The sequence below is a fragment of the Gracilinanus agilis genome, chromosome 6 (genome assembly GCF_016433145.1).
Source record: "Gracilinanus agilis isolate LMUSP501 chromosome 6, AgileGrace, whole genome shotgun sequence".
Lineage (NCBI taxonomy): Eukaryota > Metazoa > Chordata > Mammalia > Didelphimorphia > Didelphidae > Gracilinanus > Gracilinanus agilis.
Window position 1 is genome coordinate 37,799,735 of NC_058135.1, and position 25,441 is coordinate 37,825,175.

At 34.0% G+C, this 25,441-nt stretch overlaps 1 pseudogene; it reads left to right on the plus strand.

The window, feature by feature from the left end:
• The first annotated feature begins 979 nt into the window (after positions 1-979).
• Positions 980-22,297, plus strand: LOC123252212 (annotated as a pseudogene).
• Positions 22,298-25,441: the final 3,144 nt, after the last annotated feature.

A 25,441-nucleotide genomic window follows, 5' to 3' on the forward strand; every position in this document is an offset into this window, starting at 1 on the left:
TAGCTCCCATGTTGGACTACAGTGACCCAGCTACATGGGGGCAGGGGAGGAAAGGAGATGTTGGTGTCCTTAAGATCCACCTCTTCCTGTGATGAAATAATGAGGTCTAAGACTACTTCCTCAGTGAATATTTATCAGTCAGAGATTCTTGTAATGTCCAGGGGAGAAACTGAGTGATGAGGTAGGTCATGAGGAGTATATATGGTTTGTTTTTTTTTTTTAATTTCTGGTTCGAAGGCAGAAGAGTGGTAAGGGTAGGCAATGAGGGTCAAGTGACTTGCCCAGGGACACACAGCTGGGAAGTGTCTGAGGTCAGATTTGAACCTGGGACCTCCTGTCTCTATTGAGAGAGGAGTTCTATTCTCATTTGTCATGTTCTCTTTGACTCTACTCTTTTGTCCTGATCATACTTCTTGGCATCCCTTCAGATTATGGAGGGAGTGAACTGGCTAGTTTTGATTATTTTGAGTGCCTGATTAATGAATTAACTTAAAATTAAGAAATACTGCCTATCAAGAATATGAATCATTTCAGTAATGACCTTAATAGCCTCCTCTCTCACCCCACTAAATAAAGACATTCAAGGGAAGGTCGAAAACACTGAAAGAGAATGAGTCACTTTGTAAAAGTAAGACCAATGGGAAGTGTATTTTTTCTCTAGAAGAGAATTTGAATATTGCCAATTCCCCAGGGGTCCTTTCCTTTTGTTTCTATCACTAACCGGAAGAATCCTAAAAGAAAAAATAATACTGGGCCTTACTACTTGCCCTGGCAGAGTACCTAACTCTATCCAGGACCCTAACAGAGCCCTAACTTTCCCTTCTCGTTGTGATTATCTCTCCTCAGTGAAGCTGCTTTGTTTTGCAGCCTTTTTGTGAACTCTATTGCCTTGTAGTGAAACTTCAGTATTCCAATCTATTTTAAGACTTATTGCCACACTTAAATTTCAAAACTAATATATCAAGACACAAGTGAGAACATGATGGCAGATGGATATGAACAAAGGAAAGGAACCTTGAAAAAGGCTCAACAAGTCCTCACACCACAGCTGCCAGTATTCCTTGAATACTCATATATCCCAAGAGAGTTATTAATCATCCCTGGATACCTTGTATGACTTGTACATCTGGGGTATGGCAGTGTAGCTATCTTGGCAGGATGAGATAAACCAGGTTAAAGGTAATTAAGTGCCTCAAATCCATTTTAGTTAGAGAGTATCTACCCTAGCTGAAGAGAGCAGATATAAACAATTTGGTCCAATTGCCATGAAGGCAACAGAAGCAAGTGCTATGAAGCACTTGGAGATTATTTAGATATTGAAGAAGCCTAGTTCATCTACTGCATCCCTCACTCTCACTAATTGTCTTGAGACAACTGTCTTACAATTGGACTTCAATGACTGGAAGAGAATGAGGCTAATGACTTTATGCAACTCTGCCTCACTTAAGTCCAATTTATGTGTAAATTGCAAGACATCACAAGTAATATTATTTTTTTAAATCTAATCTTATTTTTTAAAATATTTTTTCATGGTTACATTATTCATGGTCTCTCCTTCCCATCTTCCCTCCCACCTCCTGGAGCTGACAAGCAATTCCATTGGGTTATACATGTATTAAAGTGTTATCATTTTGGTCCTCTTCTAGTAGAAGGACAACAATGGAATTTTGGCAGAGTCTTTCCTCACAATTATTTTTTAATTTTTCTGGATCTCTGGTAGGGGTGACCTTAAATGCCTTCTACACAAGAGGAGATATGCACTGTTAAATCTCAATGGACATGAGGAGAAAAATGAAGAATTGCTAAAAGGAGAGTATTAATGATATAGATCAACAGCAATTCTTCTAAATTCTAGTGACTTTGGAAAACTTTTTTGTAAAGTTGGTCTAAATATCTTTTATGTTCAAACACAAATTAAGAAGCAAAGTAACAAAGGTGAAAAAGTAAATATAAAAAGCACCATGTGGGGGGCAGCTGGGTAGCTCAGTGGATTGAGAGCCAGACCTAGAGAAGGGAGGTCCTAGGTTCAAATCCGGCCTCAGACACTTCCCAGCTGTGTGACCCTGGGCAAGTCACTTGACCCCCATTGTCCACCCTTACCACTCTTCTGCCTTGGAGCCAATACACAGTATTGACTCCAAGATGGAAGGTAAGGGTTTAAAAGAAAAAAAAAAAGCACTATGTAATATACTCAGTATATAAGTACAAAAAGTAACCTATACAACAAATTAATATGCATATTAATAGAAAAGATAAATATATACAAATATAAATGTGTATGTGTATATATTTATGCATTTATGTGCACATGTACATATGTAGATGCACATATGTATATATAAAATATAGATTTAATACTCCCAAAGTTGTATTTTTTTTACTTACTTGGTATTACATTAAAAATCCCAGTTATGTCCCACCCTCAAATTCCCCCGCAATATAAAAAAATATTACTTAACAAAAATATGTCTGTTTCAATTTATCAATTCTTTCTCTGAAAGGAGATATGCAGAAGTCATTCTTCAAATAATATTTCTGTTGATGTATATAATTTTCTCTTGGTTCCTATAATAGGGGATAAAGGCAGAGGTAATAAACAAGGTAATAAGGGACTAAAGGCACAGTAAGGAGATAAGGTAGGGACTAAGGCAAGTGGATGGGGTTTTGTGGGTCCCCAAGTCAGTAGGTGGGAAAGAAGGATACACTGATGGAAATATTAAATTGAGGTGGTAGGAGGTATAAGGAATGACTGAGATTAGGGAATATAAACCTGAGGTATAAAGAGTTGCAAGGAAGAGCATGAGGTAATTGGGCAGGCAGCTGCAGCAGGAGAGACACAGACTGGGTACACAGGTTTGAGACAGAGACACTGAAGGGAAACAGACTGAGCCCTCCAGGTAGGAAGGGCCCTTCTACAGACAAAGGTTAGGGCCAGCCAAGAATGGCTTGAAACTGACTAGAGGGCTTTCTAGTCAGTTTCTCAGGTTCACAAAGGAAGAGTCCAGAGGAAGATTTGAGATTACCACTTCCTCCAAAATGGATGCCTCCAACTTCCCTCAGGACCCAGAGAGAAACTATTCCTTTCTCCCCTTCTCCCTGTCTTATCAATTAACTACTGAATTAGCCAAAGGTTTGATTAAGTGACAAACAGGGTTTATTGAGTTTCAGGGCTGATTGTCAAGGACAGAGGGATACAAAATAACTCTAACAGCCACTCTAGGGAAAGCTTCAGGTGGGGGAGGGACACAGGAATGTGAGACTGAGAAGGACCTGCCTAACTCAGTCCTGGGAGGTTTTGTTTCCTAAAGGGTAGGAAAGTTGCATATAATGATTCAGGAGATAATTTGTATCAAAGGTAAGCCCTACTTGGCTACAGGAAACTAAATCTACAAAGTTTGAAAGCTACCACCCAGATCCACCCTCCTTCCAGAAGCCCACAGAAATTCAGGAAGGGAAAATGATGATTTGGATAGGGAAGGTCAGGGAAATCCAAAGGAAATAGCTAAGCTAACAAATCTTAAGAGAAAACTGCAGAATGAAGACCAGGTTTTTCAGTCCAAAGACAGAGCTCAGTTGACCCTCCTACTCTCATTGGGTCTCCAGGATCAACTGCTTCTCCTCAGGGTTCTAAACCCTTTTCAACTGCCAGAAATTCTTCAGTAAGGCTTTGCAGTAAGGCTTCTGCACCACATTCCATTCTTCATAATTTCATGTAGGTCTTTCCATCTTTTTTTTCTAAAATTAACCTTTTCATCATGTCTTATGCTGCACAATGATATGCCACAGCTTGTTTATCCATTTCCCAATTGATAGGTATCCTCTTAGTTCCAGTTCTTTACCATCTCAAAGAAAGTTGCTATAAACATTTTAGAGCATAAAGGTTCTTTTCCTATTCCACTGATTATAGTATATAGTAGAGAAATTGAGGTAGTAGGGCATTATGTATTTAGTATTGGCCTTGAAATCATGAAGATTTGGTTTAAATTTTTGTATATTTACTAGCTAAGTGACTTTTAACAAAAAATATATATTACCATCCACCAACAAAAACATTATTCAGAATATCATATCTTCATATTTTGACCTCCTTACTCCCTTATATCCCCTAATGCCTTCTCTCTGAGATTATCTTCTAATGTATTATAATATTATAATAAATTATCTTCTAATTTACAATCTATATATCTTGTATGAACTTATTTATTTGCAATGTGTCTACCCCTTTAGAACGTGAACTCATTGAGGACAGAGGAACATGTGCCTAATCCATGAGGTAAGGAAATGTTTATATATATATATATATATATATATATATATATATATATATACACTAATCTTATATTTAATATAATACATAATATATAATACATACTATATATAATATAATATAAATAATAAAATTGTTTATTTTTAATAAAATAATTGAATTTTAATAAAATAATTTAATAAAATAATTTAAATAGGGTATTATTATATATAATGTTATACTATATATATAATCCTACACACATATAATTATGTGCAAGAGACAGCACAACATAATGAATAGAAAAAGTCTTTGTCAAGAAGACCTACATTCAAAACTCATCTCTGGCATCTACTCTTTGTTTAATTCTAGGCACATCATTTCTTCTTATCCAAGAAATTCTCCATGACTAGAAGCTATGGAGAAGTTGCTAACCCTCATTGGTAGAGACAGTTTTTTCATCTGGAGTTCTCCATGCCAATGAAATCCCATATATTTGTGTATATATATAAATATATATATATTTATATATATATGTGTGTGTGTGTGTATAGTTTCATTATACATTTTGTATAAGAAAGATATACATTCATTGATTTCATATACACGTACACATGTATATGTATTTATATGTAGAAGTATAACTATATCTTTGCCATATATTAAGGCTTAATCTATGATTTCCTCAGTGTGGAGAACTCCCAGTGGTTTGAAAACTCTCTCCCCTGAGGTAAATTGGCAGCTTTTTGGTAACACATAATTTTAGAGAATTGCCTAGGGCAATGAGAAAATAAATGATTTGCCTAGTTGGCATGTGTAAGATATGGGATTGTGCTTAGGTTTTCCTGATTTCAGAGTCTCACTGATTTTATGCACTATATAACATGTAATAGTGGGTAGGATACTAAAGCTGGAATCAGGAAGATTTGGGTTCAAATCCCACTTCAGATATTTATTACTTATGTGATTCTGGGCATGTTACTTTTGCCTTCCTTTCCTTAGTTTCTTCAACTTTAAAATGAGGGTGTTGGACTCTATGTCCTTTAATGTTCCACCTATCTCTACCAGTATAATTCAATTGCATATATAAATTTATGGGTACATAACATCTAAATATCTAAATAACAATCTAATATCTAATTAAATATCCATATTTATATACATGCTTATATAGTAGAGAAATTGAGGTAGTAGGGCATTATGTATTTAGTATTGGCTTTGAAATCATGAAGATTTGGTTTAAATTTTTGTATATTTACTGGCTAAGTGACTTTTAACAAAATATATACCTCTATGTGTATCAGGCAACTTGCTAGGACTTATCTGTGAAGTTATAGACTTAGATTGAGAGCTATTTTGCCAAAGATATTTGCTTTGATGCTAGTCATAGACCCTTCACACCTACACATACACATATAAAATGTCTATCACCCATGTAAGTGATTTGTGTCCACCTAGGTTTGTCTATATGTGGTTCATAAGTATGGATGATTAGGCATCTTAAGAGTCTTCTTAACGTCTTCTTTGACATTAGCAAAAGGTCATCAACATAACGCACTTGTTTACTCTCAGTTTCCTCTCAAAGGGACACCTTGATTTTAGACCGGAAAGGATCAGAAGATTTGGGCCAACAGTGGTCTATTAGGATCTCCTCAGAGAAGGGATACTGGACTAGAATTATACATCTATTTATCCCCAGAAAGTATAATCTGCAAAATAACTGTCTGCATTTTTATATTTCTGAACATGGAAACCCAAGCCCCTACCAATACCAATAATATCAAAACCAAACCAGAAATCACATATGATGTCCACAAGAATGATCTCTTATTCTTAAGTCAATGGAGCATTATTTGGTATCTCATGTAATAAGTGTACTTTTGCACTTATTAAAGGACATCATCTCTGTATTTAGGAAAATAAATTTAGATCCAAAGACTTAATAATTCAGCACTGGTAGTCAATGAGTAAATCTGTGTCTGGAATTATCTTAATTAAATCAAGAAGGATTTAATTGAAAAAAAATGTGAAGGCAGATCACCAAGATCTGCCAAGTCAGGTATCACAGAGAGTAGTAGATAAAGTCTAGGAAGTAACATACACTACTCCTAATTTTCTGCAAAAAAGAACCAGCAATAAAGTCCATATCTTCATAAGTCCTTTTACAAAATATGGGGTGAGTCAAATAGGATGAGCTTGGAACACAAATACAAGGAGGATATTTGGTATTGTAAATATAACCGGTCTATGTTTATCAAATGGTATGATTTATGTAAAAAGGAACATACCAAACAAAAAGAATGTAATAGAATTGAGTATTAAGGTATATTATAGGAAGAAATGAAGATGAAGAAGAGAAATGTTAGTAGAGAGCTTTTGGGAGAGGTTCAGTGGAGAGTTAAGCAAAAATTATAATGTTCCATCATCTAGGAAGAAAGAAGAAATAGATGAAGTGTTTGGAATAAATTATAAATCTATGTTGGAATTAAGATATAGTCATGTAGAGGACTTGTTTCAGAAGATGCTGACCAACAACCTAATTATATGTAACACTATGAAAGAGTGTAGGCAATAATTTTTTTTCATCCTAGAGGAAAGGAATTCTTTTCTATTTCATATAAAATAAATACAATCATTATAGAATCTAACAAAATTTGTAAAACACAAACCCTATTCCTGGCATAGAGGGCACATCTGATGAAAAAGATGTTCAGCTGCTGGGCTTGGAGTCAGAAAGAATCATCACTTACTAGCTGTGTGACCTTAGGCAAGACACAACTCTTTTTATCTTAGTTCCTTTATCTATAAAATGAGCTGGAGAGAGAAAGAGCAAATCATTCTAGTTATCTTTGCCAAGAAAACTCCAAATGAAGTCATGAAGAGTCAGACACACCTGAAACAACTGAACAACAACCTTCTTCTCCACAAAAAGAGGTCAGAATATCTTCCCATTACAATATGGAAATACAAATGCAAAAAGATCATACCTGACTCTTTTGAATTATTAATTTATTCTTTTTTAAGTTTCCAAAGAAATCAGTCGAAGCTAGGGAAGTAGAATGAGAGATTCCCTTATATCTTCCTAGCTTTGTTTCTTTCCATCTTTCTCTCTGAGTAGCCCAGTTGAGAAGGAGAAAATTTGATCAATTTAAAACTGCTATCTTTCTGAAAAATATCATTTTTAAGAGTGATTTTCTATAAATCAAGGCCTTCTTTTTGGTTTACTAAATAAGTGTAGTTATATGGTTCCCTTATATGCAAAAAGACAAAATCTAAATGAATGGCAGATTCTCCTGACAGTATTCCCTCAGCCTATGCATCAAAGACAAAACAGAGTTGATTTGATAAATTTTCATTCTTTAGGGGAAAAGATGGAGCCTACTTTTTCTTTTGTAGAAGAGTTAATTCCTGTTGCAAAAGCTTGAGATGTATGTTTTTTCTTTGTTTTTGTTTTTCTTTGCTGCTGTATCTTGCATTTCCCAACCTTACTCTAAGCTTCTGTAGTAACGCTATTTGTTTCCCTATATATTACTCACTGTTTCCTCTCCTTAACCCTCAGCTCCAAAACCTCCAATTTAGTCTCCAGATTCAGAGCCTGGAGCCACTCCTATCTCCCAAACTACAAAACTTGGGAGAACATACATTATTATTACTTTCATTATTATATATGTGTCAGTATTTGAGTTTTTTTTTAAATGTTCCCATTTTTCCTTGCTTTCTAAAAATCTGTTATTCTAATTATCCTTAAATATTTTTATTTTATTTTTTCCCCTTTGATAGCCTAAAACAAATTTTTTGATGTTGTAATTATAAAATGAGGCATGGTAATTCTCGGTGAGGTAAGCTTGAATTTTCTTTTTGTAGGTACCAATTTTCTTGGCTATAGATTTTGCCATCTATCTCTAATATTTTGGGGTAATTTATATGCTATTTTTCTCAGAAATATAACATTGAAATTTTTTACTATATTTTTCTGAAGGAAAACATTTGCAACTTGTCTTCAAATCAACATTTTATTTTGGTAGAACTTCCCTGCATTTTCTCCCCAATCTTGTCTATTGATTTGCTTCCATTAATTTTCCTTTTATCCTTTTTTTGTGTGTTCTCATCTCTTATCTTTTTTTATAATGTGCCTCCTGTTTTGAAGAATATCTCTCTCTTGTCATAAATCTCTTCTCTTTATAGACTTACTGATTTCTACCAAAAGAATTCTGTCTGTTTTTATCTAATCCTTTGATTGGTCTTCTGAAACTTTATGTAGTTTCTTAGAATTTCAGGATTACTTGGATAATTTGATTTAATATCTTGATTTTATTTAGGGGATTTTGACTGGATTTTATTTGTGGTGCATTACTTGTTCACTAAGATAACTCTTTTCTTCAGTAGTTTCAGCAAAGAAATTGATAGTTTTTAAATTAAGCACCTCCTATATTCAAAGTATTGTGATATCATTGTAGATAATGCTGGCACTCTTGTCAGCACAGATTAAATTAAGCTCAGTACAACATTTGCCAAGTTCAAAATACACTGAACTCTTGAGGACGCTAAAATCCAATTAAAAACCACTTTCCAATTTAAGAATTAAAAGAACAAACTTTCAGATGAAATATTCCTTAGCTTCTGTTGTAGAATCCACAAGAAATAGCCAAGAAACTCTTCTATTTGAGTTCATCAAAAGAGAAAAGGTGAAGCTTCTGATTTCAAGTCCTCCTGGGCTGGGCCTTTTGTACTCCAAGACACAAGGAAGAAAAAAATGTCTCCCTATCCACATAAAGAATAAGTCCAGTGCACAAAAATTAAAGTAAATTTAATAATGTCCAGAAATTCAGAATTTCCAAAGGCAGTAGATTACATATACTCCTGATTTCTCTCATTCTGAAAAGAAGAAAGGAAGGAAGGAAGGAAGGAAGGAAGGAAGGAAGGAAGGAAGGAAGGAACGAACGAACGAACGAACGAAGGAAAGAAGGAACGAAGGAACGAAGGAACGAAGGAACGAAGGAAGGGCCAAAGATGAATTTTCCCTTCCAGAAAAGGAGTAAATTTCTGACGTTATTTTCCAGCTTTGCTCACAACTGTGGCTTTGCTTGGCCATTAATAATATTAGTTTGTGCTCCAACAAAAAATAAGAATGAGTGATTCTGTAGAAATCACAATATTTCTGGGAGTTCATACGTTGTGAATGATCACTAAGACATGCTTCCAGAAGAAAGGGAATTTTCAAATATTCAAACTCCATCTCTTTGTCATTACAAATACTTAAACGCATAAGAGCCACTCCAGGCCCCAAAAAGCAAATCCACTTTTTAAAAGATTGAGGACAGTATCAGAGATTTTGCTATAAACACACAAACAGAAGTATGGAAGAGTAAATACTTTATAGGATACATTCTGCATTACTTCAAAGCACTACTAGTGCCTTCATTGCTGAGGCAAGATGCTTTCCAGGGTCCTGAAGGTTTCAGAAGGGCTTGTTTATTTGCCCCAGTTCCACCTGGCATTTGCCAATACTACCTCAGGCTCCTTAGGAGAAATTTGTCAAGGGATCTGATTAAGAAAAGGAAAATAATAAATTAAATGAGAAAAACAAAGTAACACTGAAGATGTGTCATAATTGTTACTTCTCTTTAAAATATGAAGCATTTAAAGCCAACCATATAAGAAAGCATTCTTGTAACTTGTACATGCTCAACACTCCAAAAGAGAATGAAATTTGAATGGATTTCAACACTAGATATTAAAGAAATCTAATTTTTAAAATGCCAGCAGAATCTGTCCTTTAAATGACTCCTGAAGCCTCAGGAGAAGCTAATGTACAGTCTGTGAGGAGGCAATCGGCTTTTACAGAGCAGCACATTTTCCTAATGCACTGTCTCATCTTAGCCAGTTGCCTAAAAGCTACAGGCTGTGTTCTGAACATCTGTGTTTATTTTGCATGACAAAGTTATTCGTTGGCTTTGCCAAAATGTGTTTTGATTTGGGACTCTGGGTTTGAGGAGCTTCGGTTGGGTTTGTGATAAAGCTCATGTGGCAGGACATTGTTTCCATATATAATACATATTGCATGAATTCATCCATATTTAATGACAAGTGTGCTATATTTTTAATCTTTATAGCTTTAATGTGTGCAAGTGGTTTTTAATAATTGGTGCTGGGATGATGGTAACTTCCCAGAAATGCTCAGCACAACTGCTATGCTTTTCACAGGTTGTAAATTATAAAGCTTGATTAGGGATATACTTTGTGAGTTCTCCCTCTACTTTGGTAGCGCAAGTCATTATCTAATGACCCCAAAGACATTCTCTTTCATTTTTCAATGAGTTTAGTGGCTAAAAATATTTCTATCTACCCATACTCCTGTCCTCCTACTAAGAGATTAAAGCATACATGTTGATGCTCTCTCAAATACCTTAACTTCTCAGTTTCTTAACATATTCAGTATCCATGACCTAGATCTCCAAGACACATTTTCTCCCATTTTCTACAATAATTACCTTCACTATCAACTATACTTTCTCTCTTTTCTCTTTATATATAATTTCTCCTTAACTATTCTTTCCCTCTCTGTAACCCATGCCTCCCTCCCATTTTTAAATATATTTATGTGTATATAAAGATATATGCATATATTTAAAACATTGCATTTGATCCAATAATTCTCAGTACTGAGAAACCTAAGAAAGTTTACTTTCTATACTAGGTGCCACTCTTTTCAATCTCTTCTAAATTTTCTGTAATAAGTCACAGCTTATTATTCAATGGGAACTGTCATCTCCCAAGTTACCAATGATCTCTTAATTGACAAAACTGATACCTTTTTCATGATCTTTCTCATGTGCCTATATGCATCTTTTGATACTGCTCATTAATCCTCCTAGATATCCCCTTCTCCAGATTTTCATGAATCTATTTTCTCCTAGTTTTCTTCTCATCTGAACAAAAGCTCCTTTTCAATGCTCTTTGCTAGATCTTCAGAAATCTCAAATCTATTGATTATGGCTCCTCCCCAAGGTTCTATGATATTTTTTTCTCTTCTCCCTCTTTACTTTCTCATCTGATAATATCAGCTCCTGTGAGTTCAATTGTCAATAATGGGAAAACAGTTTCCAGATCTTTATATTCTTTCCTCTGAACTCCAGTTCCAAACCACCAGTGACATTTTGAAATCTTAAATATGAAATACAATATGCAGTATAAATTTACCATGCCCAAACCAGAAATAAGTAATTATATTTAAAAAAAACTTCCCTTTAATTTGAACTTCTTTGTTGCTGAAGTGAGAATGACCATCCTTTAATTCACCCAGGCTCACAGCTTTACTCTCATTTAACTCCTCACTCTCATTCATCACACATAATGCATTGTGTAATCATTTTTTAACCTTCAAAATATTGAAATCTCCTTCTCTTCATTCATTGATCCTTCACCCTACTTTAAGCCCTCATGGCCTGAACCATTTAAATACTATATATCTAATTAAATATCTAATATATTCTCCTTTCAGCAGCAAGAGACTTTTTTTCTACATTTAAAACACATAAAATAAATAAATATGTAGAAATCTGCTACCAAGATGTATAGTGGAGCAATATGAATAGAACCACAAAACACTGACAATGAAAATATAGACACAAATCTCTGAAGAAATAGTAATTACTCATGAGTAGGTTGAAGCAATATAATAAAATTTCAATACTATCTAAGGTAATTTACTTAATTGGTGGAATGCCAAAAAATCAAATGTCTACATTATATAATTAGAAAAAAATGATGAAATTTAAATGGAGTAACAAAAGGTAAAGAATCCCAAATGAAATAATGGAAAAAGTAAAAAGAAACAGAACCTAGCATTATCAGTTCTCCTGCTATTCTTATAGAATAAGAATAACTGCTTTATAAGCAGTTCTCAAAAATGCAAGTTGATATCAGATGAAAAATAGAGAAGTTGGAGTGGAACATATATATACAGCATGCTGAAATAAACTTAGTAGCTTGATATTAATTAAAACCAAAATACTCAAGCTACTGGGATAAGGACTCATTATTTATTTTAAAAGGTCTGGAAAACTAAACATCAATATGACAAAATTTAAATTTAGTCCAGTCTCATATTATAAAGAAAGAAAAACTTCAAATGTATGCATGACCTCAATATATGACCGTTAGGTCATATAATAAACAAATTAGGGGAATGAGGAAAAAGTTACTTGTGGGTCTATGAACAGCAACATTACCAAATAAATAATGGAACATATTGAAACATTTTTGCACAAACAAATCCAATGCAGCTAAATAATAAACTGGGAATAATTTTTGCATTAGTTTTCTTGGAAAAAGGTGCAATTTCTGAGCTATATAAGGAACTCGTTGAAATTTATAGGAATAGGAATAATTCATCAGTTGAAAAATGGTCAAAATATTTGAACAAGCAATTCTCAATGGAAGAAACCCAAGCTATACAAAGGAACTTTTTTAAATGCTGCAAATCATTAAGAGTAAAATGCAAATTAAAGGAACACTGAGGTTCTATCTCACATCCATCCTCAGATTGACAAAGTTGACAAAAAAGTAAAACCATTCATGTTGGATGGATTACAGGAAAAAAGAGTCCTATTGTTTCAGTGTTGGTAAAACTGTAAAATGATCTGGGCAATCTGAAAAAATAACTAAATTGTTCATATCAGTTGACCCAGCACTGTCACTACTAAATCTATACTCAATTCAGAAAAGGAAATATTAAAGGTTTCTATATATACCAAAAAATGCTTATAGTGGTTCTTTTTATAGTCATATAGAATTTGAAATGTAAAAGTTTCCCAATAATTGGCATAATGATTAAATAAATAAATTATTTTATATAAATTTATGAAATACTATTGTGCATGAGTGAAGTTTATGACTAAATGAGAAAAAATCAAAGGGAGCAAAACAGATAATCTTGATTACATAAAATGAAAAATAATGTAATCTAAATTATAAGGAAAGCAATAAACTTGGGGGAAATTTTTAATGGTGTTTTTTTTCTTATAAAAGCTTAATTTTTCAAATATATAGGGAAGTGAGCCAAAGAGGCATTCTTCAGTTGATAAATGGTAAAAGACAGGAATAGATGGTTTTTGGAAGAAGAGGAATAATGAACTGGATGCATTCAAAAAGAACTGGAAGGACCTATGTGAACTGATCCAGAGTGAAATAAGCAGAACCAGGAGAACTTTATATTCTAAGGGACTTATGAAAAAGAATTCTATCTACCTCCAGAGAAAGAACAGTTGGAGGAATAGAAATGGAGTTGTAAATATATGATTTAGCACTTTTTTATTTGGATATATTTGGGGTGTTGGTTTTATAAGGTTATTCACTTATAACAATGAATAATATGGAAATATGTTTTGTGTGATAATGCAAATTGAATTGCTTGTCAACCCCGGGAGCAGGGAGGGAAGAAGCTGGGGAGACAATATGGATCATATAACTTCAGAAAACTTATATGGAAATTTATTATTAAAATTAAAAATCTAAATTTAAAAAAAAGTTGTTTTACATTTAATTGGGGAGAATAAAATAGCATTAAAGAAAAATAAATTAAAAGAAAAAAGAAATTAGAAATCATAATGGAACCACTACAAATATGTAATATAATTCTTCAAAGAGATTTTTTTGGACAATTGAGGCAGAAATGAAGTTCCTCATTAGTTATTAAAGTTATTAACTATTTAAAAAAGAAATTAAAACTATCAGTAATCACATATAAATATTCTAAATCACAAATGATTAGTAAAATAAAATCAAAACAACTTTAAATTACCATTGCGTACCAATTATCTATTGCATAACATGATAGAGAGGAAAAATGATAAATACTGGATGGAATATTGAAAAATAGGGATACTGATACATTTTGTAGAGTTATGAATGTCTCCAAAAATTGTCAAGAACAATGTGGAACTACGCCCAAAAAGCAAATCTAAAAAAAAAAAATAGTGCACACATTTTGAACCAACAATAGCACTGTTAAATCTGTATCCTAAAGAGAATCTTTTTAAAGGGAAATATTTTTTGCCCAAAAATATTTATATCATCTCTTTTTGAGAGAGAAAAGACTTGGAAACTGAGGAGATAACCAACAACTGGAGAATGGCTTAATAAGTTGTAGTGTATGATCATGATGCAATACTATTTTGCTTTAAGCAATAATGAGCAGTATAGTTTTCAGAAAGACTTGAAAAGACTTATAAGACTGATATGAAGAATGAAATGAGCAGAATCAGAAAAATATTGTACACAGTAAAAGCAATAGTTTAATGATACTCAACTGTGAAGAACTTGGCTACTTTTCCAAAGTACCCAAGATGAAAAATACTATTTCCAAAAAGAAATAAAGGAAAAATTATTATAAAGTTGACATTGTAAAAAAGAGTCATTTTGAAATACTTTAGAGTTCTGATCATCACATTAATCAACTATGAATCCAGAAGACTAATCACACAGTATTCACCTCTTAACAGTGAGATGATGGACTACTATGTAGAAGAGAAAAACAGTGGCGAAAAGCTCCCATACCTTATAAAATACTCATTTTTAGCCACATTTAGGGCCTAGTATCAAGCAATTTTGAACACATATGAATTTATCTTGTTTGACTATGCTTTGTTATAAGGCTTTTAGCCTTGGCTTCCCCCATAGGAATTGGTTGAGGAGCATTCACTAGTTGAAAAGGAATCAATTTTATTACAAAATATTTTTAATCAAATCAATCTATACACTGACCAAGACTCATAGTATAGAACTATATGAAACATTTCATATTTGTAGTCCACCATCTGCCTATTGAAATGACTTTTATTCTCTTAATTTTTTTTTCTAGAACCAAGCTGTGTAATTATAATGATATAATGTTCACTTTAATTTTATTTTTCTATTTAAATTCTTATACTAATTGTTAATATTGCCTTCTTGATTCTAGTTGGTTCTAGGTCCTAGTTCTAGTTTCTTGGATCTAATTATGTATCATTTAATATAAATATTCAAAATTGAATTTTTCATATTTTTTGTTCCTTCATGATTACATGAAATTACTCCTATTAAATTAATGGCCACAATTTGTTTAATCAGTTTTCAATTGATTTCCAGTTTGCTACTAGTTCTTTAGCAACTACAAAAAAAAGAACATTTTGCCATATTTTTATTTTGTATTTTTTTTTGGTCTTTTATCTCATAGGACTAAGTGCCTAGCAGTGGGATCTCAAGGTCACAAATATAAATGTTTTAGTCATTTAAAAATTATAATAATTCCTTTTCATTCCAGAATAGTGTGGGTTCCATATTGCTGAAAGGGGTTCAAGCTGCAGCATAGCTGCAGTTAAATGCAGTTGGAGTCCAGGTATAAAAAGGCAGGACACCTGCTTGCAGGGTCTTGGGTCTCTCTTGGCTCTTGGATCTGAGCAGAGGGACAATCTGGGTGGCTCTGAGCTGAGCCATTCAGTCTCTGACAGCCAAAACTGCTTTACTTTTGTTAGATCTTCAAACAATACCACAGTCTACCTTAGTTTAGCTATCTAGGTTTAGAAGAAGAACATTTAGAGGCATAGAGAGGTCAGCCATTCAAGATACATTTCTCCCTTTGCGGGGAGAGGCTGCTTTTGACATAGCTGTTTAGGTAGTTTTTCCCTTACCTATCAATCCTGAACCATTCCCCCCTTCCCATTCCCAGATATCATTAAACCCTTATCAACTAGGAACAGATATTTTGGGGATATACTCACAACCTCCATAAGCCAAGTTCCTCCTACTTGTAGCTCTGAAATTGATCCAAACCTCTGGGCCAGGGAATTGCTTCTAAAACTTCAAGCTTCACCTATTATATGTGGAGAAATAATTCAGAGAAAGACATCATCATAAGGAGTTTAGCCTTTCCCCACTTACCATCTGGGTCCAGAAGTTATCAAGCCAGATTGTCCACCATTACCAAACTATTAACTGACTTCAACTGCTTAGTGGGAGGGGGGAGGTGAAGGAGCACTTTCACAAGATCCAGCCCCTCCCATTCAGTCAAGCCTGCTTGTGTGTCTCTCCAAAGACCTGGGATTAGGGAGAATTCATTGCTACTGACCCCTGACATCTTATAGTTTCCTGAATCCTACAATAGGAATATGAAATTGAAATTCACAGGGCTTGCCAAATGTATGTTAATATGTCTGTCTTCCTATAGTCTCTATTGAATCCAATATTGTCTATTTCTACCCTGCATGCTGAGAGTTTAAATTTGTATTTCTCAAATTATTAATATTCTGGAACATTTTAACATGTTTATTAATATTTTGAAATTATTTTATTAGAGTTTTTCATATGCTTTGACAATTTAACAATTAGAGTAAAGCTTTTGGCCTTAAGTAATTTTTTTCTATTGCCCTATATAGCTTATTTATCAAACCCTCATCACAATTTTTTCATTTTTTTCAATTGATTATTTTCCTTTTTCTCTTAGCCTAATTAATTTTATTTATACAGAAGCTTTTCAGTTCTATTTAATCAAAATTATCTGCTTTTTTTTGCGATACTGATCAGTAGACATAATTTGGAACTAGACTATGAATTTTTTAAAAAATTATTATTCTTGGACTTATCAACAGCTTTTTGATTTGCTGTCAATGTATTCTGAAATAATGGAATACAAAATAATAGCATTGTGTCATTTAATAAAATAGACTGAAAAGTTAAAACATTTCTTCTTTCTCCCATATATCCCATAATATTTTGTAACTAAAAAAAAGTCAATTTCCTCAATCATTTAAGTTTAACTGGCAAACAATTTCTAAGTTTTATTCAAGCTAAATTAATTCATTTGTGTGTGCTTAGCAAGATTAAAGGCATGTATTTACCAATGCTGTGCAAAACTTACTTTCTGTGGAGATACATTCAAATTAGTTTCTATGGAGATATATCTAAATTAGCTAAATGTAGCACTTTAGAAACATTTTAGTATGATAATATAGTTCTCAAAAAATCCCTCAAGAATACTTGGGATTTTCAGGGGTCCTTCAGAAGGGAGATTATGTGAGCACATATACACACACACGCATATATACACCCCAAATTTTTATATACTCTTTAGAAATTAAAACATAGTTTTGTCCAGTTGAATTGCATGTTGGCTACGGGAGGGGGGAGAGAGGAGGGGAGGCAAAGAACATGAATCATGTAAACATGGAAAAATATTCTTAATTAATTAAAAAAATTTAAAAACATAGTTTTATCTCCCCTTTGATTTAATGAGATTTTCAAACACAAATGTGAATACAAGTGATAAATCAATTCCTGTGTCTAGGATTAACATGGGTAAATTAAATGCACATATAATTCAAAATTCCCATTTTAAACACTAGTTTCTAGCTTTCCCACCAATTCTTTTAACTAGGGTTGGTATATATATTCTCATTATTCTATAACCAATAGAGAGGATATGAGAGGGAAGGGAAGCAGAGTGCCTGTTTTATCCCAAAAAAGAAGATATTGTCACTAAATAGTTTCAAGTTCAATTATAGAAGTTAGTCTAGAAATTGAGTGTCTGAGCAGAATCTGAGTGAAAATAAAGAGTAATACTAAAAAACATAATGGAAGATGGCAGATGAAAGGCAGAAACTATCTTATTTCTCCAAAATCTATCTCTAAACAATTTTAAAATAACTGTGAGGAAAAAAATTTTGTTTCTTTAATAAGTGCCTGATTTATGTTAAATAAATGTTATGTTAAAAATTACTCAAGTGTATAAGAATACAAGTGTTTCTCTAGTTGATAAATGGTCAAGAATTATGAACAGGTAGGTTTCAGGTGAAGTAATCAAAGTTCTCTAAAGTCATGTGAAAATGTTCTAAATCACTGTTAGAGAAATGCAAATTAAAACAACTATGAGGCACCACCTGAGATCTATCAGATTGATTATTATTATGGAAAAGGAAAATGAGAAACATTGGAGTGGATATCAGAAAATTGAAACACCAATGCACTGTTGGAAGAATTGTAAACTAATTTGACAGTTTAGAACTATGCCCAAAGGGTTATAAGTACATACCCTTTGACTAGTAATACCAGAACTATATCCCCAAAACATTTTTAAAAGGAAAAGGACTTATATGTACAAAAATATTTATAATACCTTTTTTTAAGGTGGTAAAGAATTGGAAACTGAGAGGCTGGGCATCAATTGGGGGAATGGCTGAACAAGTTGTGATATATGATTGTAATGGAATACTCTTGAGCTATAAGAAATGATATGCAGAAGGATTTCAGAAAAACCTAGAAAGATGTCCAAGAACTGCTACAGAGTGAAATTAGCAGAACCAGAAGAAAATTGTACATAGTAACAACAATATTGTATAATGAACAACTCTACATGACAGTTATTCTCAGCAATACAATGATCCAAGACAGTCCCATGGACTTATGATGAAAAATGCCATCTGTCTCAGAGAGAGAACTGTTTGAGTATGAATTCAGAAGAAGAAATAAAAATCATTCATAGTCATTTTAAAAATTAAAGCATTAAAATTTAAAAATATAAAGTATTATTGTAAAGAGAAATGAAAATTAAAACAACTCAGAAGTGATAAATGCTAAAGGATGAGGGGAAAATCGGTATACGAATGAACTTCATCCATTCTGGAGAACCATTTTGAACTATGCCCAATGGGCTATAAAACTATGCATACCATTGGATTCAGCAATATTGTATCTAGGTCCAAAATACTCTAAAAAGATCAAACAAAAATGGAAAGTACCTATATGTACAAAAATATTCATAACAAGTCTTTTGTGGTAACAAAGACTTGGAAACTGAGCAGATGCTCATCAAATGGGGAATGGCTAAACAAGTAGTGGAATATGATTATGATGGAGAGAGTTGATTCAGCAAAACAGCAAAAACTTTATAAAGCAAAGTAAAGCGAGAAACAGGAGATCATTGTGAACAATGGCAGCAATGTTGTAACAATGACCAATTATTAAAGACTTAGCTACTCTTTTTTCTCTTGTATAAGCAACATGTTTTCTTTCACATGGAAATATGCATTGCATAGCACATGTACAAAATGTCAAAAAGATAAGAAAATGATTATTAACAACTTATCTATGTAATCTGGAAAAATAAAATTATTTTTAAAAGAAAGTTGGGACTATTCTATCAATACAATGATCCAATATAATTCCAAAACACCAATGAAAAAAATGTACCTTCAAAAATCTCCCTATTCTCTCCCTGCATTCCAGAATCCTTTCTTCAGAGTTACTAGCATGTGCCCATGCTAGTCTCTTAAAGCCAACTTTTAACTTTGTTTAACCTCACTCTTATTTTTCTAATTCTATGTCTACATAAGTACAGATTAAAGCATACTTTTTCTACTTTATTCATATTTCTTACCTTTATTTTGCAACATACAGAAATTCTTGTGACAAAACAAAATATTGTCAATCAAAATAAATTTCTAGATTGGCCATGTCCAAAAAAAATTGATAGTGAGCCCCTAAACAAGGCTAAAAATAGGATTTTGTTATTTATGTTTTTTATTATCTATGCCAATATATGTCAGGTAGGATTTCAGATATGTTTTCATTTCCATTTCATTTTTCTTCATTTCTTCTATTTTAGTGCCTTTCCCTATAAATTTTTTATTGTAATGTAGTAAAACAAAATAGTTTCTAGCAATTTCCTTTATTTTTAATCATTTGTTATGTATTCTCATAATATTTTTGTACTAATAATTTAGTTTCCTCCATCATTTCAATATCAAATTAGAAAATACACTTTCCAAATTTTGAATTTAAATTTTCAAAAAAATTATTATTTCCTTCATTAATTTAATGGTTATTTTTTGCTTTCAGCTTGTTGATTTCTTTGATCTCTAAAATTTCCATTTTAACTGAGCTTTTTTATGCTTTGCTTTTCTAGATACATTAGTTTCATGCTTTCTTTATCTGTTCTTTCTTGTGTAGTTGAAAGTGTTTAGAGACATGTATGAAGAAATTGAGTTAGAAAAATCAAATCATTCACTAAGTACTTTCTATGTTATAGGTATGCTGCTGAGTGCTGGAAATAAAATTACAAGCAAAAGGAAAGACACTCCTTGCCCTAAAGGAGTTTACACTCTAAAGAAAAGTGGCACCAAAAAAAAACAAAAAACCAACAGAGCAGGGAAGAAGGTATTCACATAGGGTATGGTGATGAATGAAGTTTAGAGAACCAAGTTTGCAACACAAAGAAGAAGAAAGGAGAAAAATGGCTGGCCTAGACCTTTTTATTATTTTTTTAATGAAAAAATGTAGAAGTAATTGTGAACTGGAAGAAGGCAATGTTCTTGCAGAGTGATATTTCAGAATGAGAAAAGTTCAGGGTCAGAGCAAAGTTTCAGTGTAAAAAGGCTTCTGTGGCATGGTAGAGAAAGGAATCCTGATTTTAAGGTACAAGACCCAATGAGTAATGAAATGAGTATCAAGGGTCACAAAAAAAATTGTATTAGACTATGATCTGAAAAATGATATAATGAAGGATAGATGTCTAAATCCAAGGCTAACCATTCAACATCACAGCAATAGAAGTCTATACTCTAAACACTGTTGAAGAGGTCAAAGTTGATCAGTTCTATGAAGATCTACAACATCCTCTAGAAATAACTCCAAAAAAAGATGTCACAGTTCATCGTAGCAAACTGAAATGACTACACATGAGCCTCACAAACTGATCCATAATGAATAACAAATTGTTTATATACTTGGCAGCCAAAGGTGAAGAAGCTCTGTACAGTCAGTTATAACAAGACCTGAGGTGGACTGTGGCTCAGACCTTAAATGTTTCATTGCAAAATTCAGACTTAAAGAAAAGGGAAATCATCAGATTAGTATAGCCTAAATAGAATCACTTATGAATGTAAAATGCAAGTGATCTGTAAATTTAAGGGGTTTGATATGCTAGCATGCCTGAAGAACTATGGGCAGAGGTTTGCAATGTTATAAAGAACAGGAAATATTCCAAAGGAAAAAAACAATTTAAAAAAAAGCAAAATGGCTTCCTTATGAGGCTATAGAAATAGCTGAGGAATGAAGAAAAGGGAAAGATAAAGGAGAAAGGGAAAATTATCCAACTAACTGCAAAATGCCAGAGAATAGCAAGGAAAAAGGTTTTCTTTAGTGTTCGATGCAAAGAAATAGAAGAGAAATGGAAAGGGAAACACAAAAGAACTCTTCAAGGAAATTAGATACATTGGTTCCGCGGAGCTGGGACCATTGGCTGGGACCATTGGCTGGGCCCGAAGGGAGCTTCGCTTAGCCTAGCTTAGGTGAGGAGGGGCACCAGGCGCTGGCCGCATCCGCCACTCATCCAGGTTTAGACAGTTCACCCTCCTCCCCTGTCTCCAGCGACGATGCGCTAGCAGGGTGACACTGATTCCCCTCGGTTGAGTCTACGCTGCTTTGAGTGTCAACCTTTATACCAGAAAGTTTGCGGGTACAATGGGGAAAAAAGCGAAACAAGAAGAAAGTAGAGGAAATATTAGAAGAAGAGGAAAAATAATATGTGGTGGAAAAAGTCCTTGACCTCAAATGGTGAAGGGCAAAGTGGAGTATCTCCTGAAGTGGAAAGGCTTCTCTGATGAGGACTACACTTGGGAACTAGAGGAGAACCTAGATTGCCTTGACCTCACTGCTGAGTTTTTAGTCACAGAAAACAGCCTATAAGACAAACAAAACAGAGGGAGGCAAAAGCAAAGCTGATTCATATAATGAAGATAAGGGAGAGGAGAGCAAACCAAAAAAGAAGAAAGAGGAGTCAGAAAAGCCCCGAGGTTTGCCCCGAGGTTTTGCCGGAGGTTTGGAGTCAGAAGGGTGTTATAGTTTCTAGTGGGGAATTGCTGTTCCTGATGAAATGGAAAAACTGATGAAGCTGACCTAGTTCCTGTCAAAGAAGCTAACATCAAGTGCCTCCAAGTGGTCATCGCTTTCTACAAGGAGAGGCTTATGTGGCATTCTTACCCTTCAGAGGATGATGACAAGAAAGATGACAAAAATTAATTCTATAATGTGCCAGCCACTGTGTCCCTCAGACTGTGGATTGGAAGGGGGAGGTTAGAAGGAGTTCTGCTTGTTTTGACACCATAGAGGGGGCTTGAGAAGATTTCCTTTGAAGAGCCAGTATGATTCCTGTGCATCCCAAGGGCTTTAGGCAGTTCTGTGATGTACACTTTGCAAACTTAGTCCCAGTGGAGGGGGAAAGGGTTTGGGACAGCCCATCCTTCAGTTTGCTGAGAGGAGAAGCAAAGGCCCTTCCATGAAGGCCAGACCTTGTGGAGCAGGTGTTGGGGCGAACAAAGAGATAGATACTACAGCTCTTCAAAGAGCATCTCCACAACCCATCGGCTACCTTCCCAATAGTGTTAACTGCATTTTTACCTCGTAGCAGAAGTGTAGTTTTTGGCTATTATTTTTGGTGTATCATTTGGAGGAGTGGGGGAAGGATAAAGGGAAATGAGTAGGCTCTTTTTTTGTTGTTAAAATGGGGAGAGGGGAGAAGTGAAATGACAAGAATCCAGTTCCATGTCCAGAAATTTAACTTTTTTTTTTAAACCCTTAACTTCTGTGTATTGGCTCATAGGTGATAGAGTGGTAAGAGTGGGCAATGGGGGTCAAGTGACTTGCCCAGGGTCACACAGCTTGGAAGTGTCTGAGGCCGGATTTGATCCTAGGACCTCCCGTCTCTAGGCCTGACTCTCAATCCACTGAGCTATCCAGCTGCCCCCGAAACTTTTTAAAGTGGTCATTGGCAACCTAAATGAGGACTGTGAGAGACTGAACAAAACTGTGAATGTCTGAAACCTGTAAGCCAAGGTGTGCCCTGCCTGAATTTTGTACTATCTCCCCAAAACTACTCCAAGCTGGTTGGAGATGGAACTCTTCTAGGTGTTGAGGTTGGGTGGGGGGGGGTCTTTCAGGAAGAGGAGAAGCACAGATAGGGGTGTCTATTGTTTAGTTAAAGGTGCTAATTCTTATAATTGAACAGAAAATCCTACAACCTCACACCTCCTCTAACTGAGTTGTTTTACATCTCAGTTTGTGTATCCAGCCAATGAAGTATGGAAACTGAGGAAGAGAGGGCCCATAGTCTTAGGGGATAGATAACTCTTGTAGCCTCTCTGTTTCCTGGAACTCAGAAACCATTGGTGGTAGAGTTCTAACACTGACAGTACAAGTTTAATCAGATCAACACAAGGGTTGAATGATTTAGAAAACCTCAGGAAAAGAATGAATTTTTACCCCAGACATTGGTTCACTTTTTTAAAAAAACATGGTTGAAATGGAATGTTAAAAATTCTGGGAATTACCCAATCCCCTAAGTAATTCATGTCTTGAATTCATCAGTTCTCCATATCACCCAGGGTGGGCTGTACTAGATCTTCAATGTAAAAACAAAGCCTTAAAAAAAACAAACAAAAATGTTTTTTAGGTGTCTGTGAAAACTTTGATTAAATGTAAACTTGTTGGACTTGAACTTCATACCAAGTTCTGGCATTTTTTGTCTGAATAAAGTTTAGATTTATTAAAAAAAGAAAATTAGATATATCAAGAAAACATTTCATGCAAAAATGGGCTTGGTAGAAGAAAAATGGCAGCAACTTAATAGAAATAGAAGAGATTAAGAAGTGGCAAGAACATACAAATGGACTATACAAGAAAAATCTTAACATTACTGAAAATCATGATAATGTGGTTACTTACTGACCTAGATTAGATGTCCTGGAGAATGAAATCAAGTGGACTTTAAAAAGCTTTGTTAATACTAAGGATAGTGGAGGCAATAGAATTACCACTACTGAGCTCTTAGAAATCATAAAAGATAGTATTATTAAAGTGCTGCACTCAATATGCCAGAAAATTTGAAAAAGTCATTTATGGCCAGTGGATTGGAAAAGATCAGTTTCTGTCCTGATCCCAAATAAGGGCAATGCCAAAGTATGTTCAAATTACCAAACAATTGTGCTTATGTCAACAACATTATATTTAAGATTATGCAAACTCATTTTAGCAATAGATGACTTGAGAATTACCAGAAGATCCTGTTGGTTTTCAAAGAGGCAGAGTAACTAGAGAACAAATTGCCAGCAGTTGCTGGGTAATGGAAAAAGCAAGGGAGTTCCAGAAAATATCTATTTCAGCTTCATTAACTCCATGGATCACAACAAAATAGCAAGATGGGAGTTCCAGATCAACTTACTTGTCTCTTAAAGTATCTATGTGTAAGTCAAGAAGAAACAGAAGCAAACATGAAACAATTGATTGTTTTAAGATTGGAAAAGGAGTAAAACTAGGCTATATATTGCGACCTTTCTAATAAATTTATATTTAGAGTAAGTCACGCAAAATGACAGGTTGGATGATTAAAAAAAGAACTAAAATTAAGTGAAATATCAACATTTTTAGATATGCAGATAATGACTGATGGCAGAAAACAAAGAAGAATTTAGAAGATTTCATGATGTAAAAAAGAAGAGTTTAAAAACTTGTTTGAAGCTTACCATCAAAAAATTAAGATCCTGGCAACTGGTCCATCACTTCCTGACAAATAGAGGGGAAGTAGAAGCAGACTTAATATTCTTGGGCCCCGAAATCACTGCAATGAGTAACTATAGTCATGAAATTAAAAGACACTTGCTTCTTGGAAAAAAAACCATGGAAAATCTGGAAAGCATAATAAAAAGCATAGATTCTGCCTTGCTGACAAAGGTCCATATAGTCAAACTATGTTTTTTCTAGTAGAAATGTATGACTCTGAGATGTAGACTATAGGGAAATCTGAGCACCACAGAATCAACATTTTTTAATTGTTAGTGCTGGAGAAGGCTTTTCAGAGTCCTTTAGAAAGTAAGGAAAACAAAACAGTAAATACTTAGAGAAATTAATTCAGACTATTCATGGGAATGGAAAATCCTGAAACTGCAGTTTAAATACTTTGACCATATAAATAAGAAGATAGGAATCATTGAGGGAAAACATTGAAAGCAAAAGAAAAGAGGATAGCAGAGAATGAGACACATAAATAGTGTCAAGGATACAATGAACATGGACATGGAGAGGCTCTGAGAGATAGTAGAGGACAGAAAAGCCTAAAGTGCTTATGATCCATGGGTTGAAGAAAAGTTAGACATGACAAAAATGACTAAA